The sequence below is a fragment of the Protopterus annectens genome, chromosome 14.part0 (assembly GCF_019279795.1).
Source record: "Protopterus annectens isolate FY-2018-M chromosome 14.part0, PAN1.0, whole genome shotgun sequence".
Classification (NCBI taxonomy): domain Eukaryota; kingdom Metazoa; phylum Chordata; order Ceratodontiformes; family Protopteridae; genus Protopterus; species Protopterus annectens.
Genome location: NC_056748.1, coordinates 769,179,037 through 769,185,036, shown reverse-complemented (window position 1 = coordinate 769,185,036; position 6,000 = coordinate 769,179,037).

The following is a 6,000-nucleotide window of genomic DNA, read 5'->3' as shown; positions in this document are numbered from 1 at the left end:
ATAAATTAAAGGTTCAGCTGTCATTTGTAAGTTTTGGAATTTACTGGTTTTGTCTGATTCAGTTAATTGTTCAAGGTAGGCCTCACACTTTCAGTAGGAGATGTTTTAGATACTAATTCTGATTTTCAGTATCCTACTGTATGCTTTCATTGCTGTCTTATATGGTGATACTCCTCATCTTGCCATGTTGCTTTTATGTTAAATGTGTTTGGTATGTGTCTGCTTGCATGCACCATTGCTTAAACATTCCTTGTTCAAGGATATGTAACCAAAATAAATAAACAAAAATGATTAAGATGAAAGACAGAAAGTCCCAATAGCAGAAACATGGCTTTAGGGTTAAAGAACAATATAAACAAGCAGGAGCGAGCCTTTCATAAAAAACACAAATTTAATATACTAAAAAGCCAGGTAAACACTTTCGCAAATCACCATTTGCTTCATCAGACCAAATTTTACACTGCACCCTAATAACGTGCTCAGGGGTCAAACTATGAGGTCTTCAAGGTTAGCAGATAGAGAGGAAGATTTTGAAAATGACTTGATTCATCTAAGTGTTGATTTAAAGGAAGGGGTTATAATCAAAAAAAACAAATGTGGAAACCAAACCAAGAAAACAAAAGTACGGATAACTCAGGAACTCCAATTTAAATATCCTGGGGTTTATTAGGCTCCAATAAAATCCACAGCAGCAAAAAATACGAACAGCACAGTCCGAACTCCACAAGCATAAACACCCTTCAAAGTCACTGCGTTTTCGTTTTCAAAGTACACACTTCATCAGATGAATAATGAACTCACTTGACCATCTTTATATACTGTCACTGTGGGGTTAAAAACGGCGGATTGCCTCCCTTGAACTTTGCTGCTCAGACTTAATCCTGCCTGGATGTTATCAGCTCCAGAGTTTCACATGTGACACACACTCCGCATCCAATCCTCAGCAATCTCAACAAATCAGTTGAAGCCAAAACGTTTTTAACCCCACAGTGACAGTATATAAAGATGGTCAAGTGAGTTCATTATTCATCTGATGAAGTGTGTACTTTGAAAACGAAAACGCAGTGACTTTGAAGGGCGTTTATGCTTGTGGATTTCGGACTGTGCTGTTCGTATTTTTTTGCTGCTGTGGATTTTATTGGAGCCTAATAAACCCCAGGATATTTAAATTGGAGTTCCTGAGTTATCCGTACTTTTGTTTTCTGGGTTATAATCAAGGTGACATAATGACAGCCTGTCACTTGCTAAACAGTTAAGGACTATCATTGCCAAACCATGCTTTTCAATCGAATGATGGAGGTTGTGATAGAAAGGAAACAGCCTCAGCATACTATTTTAACTCTAACATATTCAAGTGTTGATAGGGACCCGAGAAGAATTATTGATAAGCACTGGCATGTATTACAGGTTAATGAAGATATAGCTGAAATAGTAGGGAGTAAACCTAGATTTGGATATAGGAATACTCAATCCTTAAAGCAGAGGTTATGTTACCTCAAGGGGAAGGGACATTTACATGATAAACAACAAGGCATTGGAACTAAAAAATGTAACAATTGTTCTTTTGTGAGTTCATAGACACATCTACCACTTTTATTCATCCTGTTACTGGTAATAGCTATAAGTTGAAGTTGCAAACAGATTGTAATTCAACAAAATCTAGTGTACCTTGGTTACTGCACATTATGTAGCTTGTTTTATGTAGGTAAAACTAATAGGTGCCTATGAGAGTGTATTAGGGACCATCTTTATTATGCACATAAGGGTCATAGCTATAGTGCAATGGCTAAACACATTATAGAAAAGGGTTCAGATCATGAATTTAGATTTATGTTATTAGATGTGTTATATGAAGGAATAAGGATGGGAAACATTACAAATACAACAGAACAGGTAGAACTTCAATGGATTTTAAAATCAAGAGGACATCAGGGAAGGGGGTTAAATAAACATGTATCTATTGGACCTGCCCTTAAGAATAGGAAAATTAGGAAATAGCGAAAATGATGTATATTTATTATGTGCATATATTTTTTATATTTTCAAATTCTTATTTTATATTTTTATGTCTTATGTGCTTTATATAGTTTGCTTCAGGAAATGAGAAAGTCTTGTATTAATAGAATGCTTATTAAATATGTGTATTAGTAACAACATTTTTATTGGTTGATTTAAATTGTGTTGGGGGTTATGATTGCATTTAAGTCTAATCAGCTTGTTGTAAAATTGTGGTTTGATGAAGCAAATGGTGATTTGTGAAAATGCTTACCCAGCTTTTTAGTATATTAAAGTTGTGTTTTTTTATGAAAGTCTCACTCCTGCTTGTTTATTTTGTTCTTTAACCCTGAAGACATGCTTCTGCTATTGCGGCTTTCTGTCTTTCATTTTTGTAGTTTGGCGTCCCAAACAGTTAATTACCAAAGGGAATTTGCTTTGAGAAAAATGAGTAAAGAAATGAATCAGTGAAAAAATCAGCAACTCGCAAGAAACAGTCCAACAAATATGAATAAATTGATAAGTCAATGAAAACAAAGTACCAAGAATTCAAAACAAATAAATAATTCACTTGGACTTCTGTGGTATAAGTTGTTATATATGGAGTGTATAGCTTTAAATGCTTATCAGCTACGTAGTAGAAACTGCACATACCCCATAGTACACTTTTTCTAACGTTCATCTAGATTAAAGCCCTCATAGCATATAGTTATCAGCCACAGCATCTCTTTTGTTTACCCACCATGAAGACAAATCCACCATTTATCTTTTGGCTGCTCAAGTAAGATCCCGATCACCTTAGGAAGGCAACTAAAATTTGCTTTAAAAAAAAAGAATTAATGTGGCAATTACACATGGACTCTTGTGTTTATCCAAGGATCAATTACAGTGTCAATATAAAATATTTATTAAAATTGAAATTTGTGAGGTAGACATTTTTAGCCCAGTTTTTGTTATAGAAAAGTGTATTTTGTTAAACATAAAAACATATTTTTTAAGTAAAGACAATGTTGCACTGTGAAAATTTAAATGTTTATTTTTAATTGGTGAGTTTATGTCACATGGTTTTATATTTTACATATTTAAATGACCTGGAGTTTTACATAACACAGAAGAGGGCTCATTATTTTTGGAATAAAAGTGCCCATTTAGTCAAAATGAACTCCATTGATCCGTTTTTGTTGAAGTCACATTAGTTTGGGTCTCTTTTCTGCAAGGATTAAGTTTTGTCATTGAACCTCCCAAATATAACATAATGTCAGAATGGAGAAATTTATATACACAAGAGGGAAATTGTTTGCTTTCAAGAGTTTATGTGTTCAGAAGTATATACTTACAATTTTCAGTCAAAGAAGGTATGCAACTGCAAGAATAAGGAATTTTCACACTTCGAATAAATTTAGCATACAACTCAAAGCCTAAAGTCCAGAAATTTAGTCTTTTTTCTATTCTAAATGTGTTGCATTTATTACTGCTTGTTAGTAGCTTGATTACATTTTAACTGTTATTCTGAGCTTATTAGTTCTAAATGAAGCACTTGGGCACCAATCTAGTTATCTTACATTAAGAAGGTTTGTGGTTTACACTCTTGTGGCAGGAGAGGTAGCTTACACCCTTCTGAGTTGGGAATTGCTGGTTAAGGCTTATTGTGTCTGTTATTCTAAAAATGTCTTTATTCCGGTTTAAGCACTTGGGCTCCAAACAAGTTATTTTATATTAAGAAGGTGTGTCATCTACACTCTTGTGGGAGTAGAGGGTAGCCTCTACAATTTTGAGCTGGAAATTGCAGTTGTAAGCCTTATTGTGCCTTTATTTGATTGGCTAGTGGGCTAGCTTGTTTAAAATGTGAATCTCTGTGCCTGAGGCATTTGGCGATGTTTGGCGATCATGCTACTTGAGAAGAAGAGTGTTGCTGGTTTCTGCTAAACTCTACAAAAGATAAGATTTATATTATCATATCCACTGTTTCAGCACATATTTTTGCTGCATTGGGTGTTTCTGTGTTGAATATCTGCACGTTTTGACTTTTTTTACAGTCTTTAGTTAGAACTGCCTTGGTTCCACTTCTGTGAGAGAAGAGGGGACCTGAGTCATTTTCTGTCCCTGGATTCTGTAAAGGAAAGAAAACTGATTGGCTACAGGGCCTTGAGTGTGTGTGTATGTGAGTGTGTGTGTGTGTGTGTGTATGTTTAATAGAATCTCCTCTGCTATTTATCTGTTGCAGTTGCAAAATGCCTGGCTGATAACCTACTAGCAAGCTAAAACTTACTTTACCATATCCACTGTTTTTGCATTTTTTTGGCACATGTACATTACTTGAGTGTTTCTGTGTTGAATATCTGTACTTATTGACCTTTTTTACAGTCTTTAGTTAGAACTTCTGCTCTCAGCATGGTAGGACCTAGCAGTGATCTGTATAGATGCCAATATCTTTCAGAGTGATTCCACCTTGTAATCTGTGAAAACACCAATCTGTCACAGTGTACGTTTCCCTTAAAATACTCTGTTTAGACAGATTTTTGTAAATTACTAGAGCATCTAGTTTGCACATAGCTGAGTAGCTGAGCATTGCTTATAGAGCTCCTTGTGTTATTTACCTATTTGATATTTAAATTTCCCTCACTCCTCCCTAGTAGATCAGTAGCCATGGATATGCACTTCCTGACTCTCTCTGTGGCCATTTTTGTTGAGATGGGTGTTTTAAAGCATTGTAGCAATTGCCTCATGTACACTGACAACCCACTTATTCTTAATAAAACAGGTAAATTATGCACGATGTGTAACTACACTTTAATGATGTAGGCAAATCTCTCTCATCAACCAAAACTAATCCTATAGAAGTTGTATGTGACACTTGCACCATGCCTACTGCATGGGGTAAAGACCCTTCTCATAAAACTACTTATGCTGAGGCACTTACAGGTAACCTTCTAAAACACTAAGACCTCCTTACAGTACAATCAAAGAAAGGGTCCTCAACCATCATGTAAACAGTCTATTAAAACACCACCCACAGCTAAACATAGTAACACTGTATCCAATGTCTCTTTGGCTAAACCCTTAAGGCAAACCAGCACACAACCAAATTTCCTTGTGATTGGTGATTCTATAGTGAGGTAAACTGATGTTCTCCTCACCAGACTAAGGACAGACAGTCATGGTTAGCTGCCTTTCAGGGGCTAGGATCCGTAAAGTCACACAGGTACTCGGGTCATTGAACCAAGGGTACCCTTGACCATATAAAGCAAGACATGATCAAGCTCACTGATTATGTGTTTCATGCAGGTATGAACCTAGCACTGATATATTTTAACAATTGGCTTAACTTCTGGTGTCAGTCCAAGGGGGTATAATATTTGATGGCCTAGGAGGACATAGCTGATAGGCCATGCTGTTTTGCCATGGATGGTCTGCACTTACCCCTCTAGGCTTTTGGATATTGGTAAAGACCATTCCACCTCCAAAGTACCTTTTTTAAGCAATGCCAAACTGATAAACTTCCAGACTTAACTGAACCTACAGAGGAATATCTGAAGATTGTACTGGCCTATGCTAGAAGTCTTAGCAAGAAACTCCACTCCCTGCAAGCCTTCCTCTCACTGGAAAGTGTTGACATTTGAGTATTAATGGTGACAAATTTTAAAGTCATGGAGAGTACCCTGGCAGCACAAGGTTGTAATGCCTTTCACACCTTCAGACCAGCTGCTGCACAGGACAGTACTAAAGATGGAGGAGTCTCAGTCTACATTAAAAACAACCTCACATTCAAGCTACTTAAATGTATGACCCACTAGAACTCATACATGTGCAATTCACCATAAAAAGGGTCTCATACCCTATCTTTGCAACCTATAGGTCCTCTCTATGCCCCAGGAAACCAAATACTATCTATGTCAATGTACTAGGGTCCCCCTCCATTCAACCCAATATGATCTTTATGAGGGATCTTAAATACCCCTCTGTAGATTGGAAATCCTACACCACTTCTAATGCACAAGCTCAGTG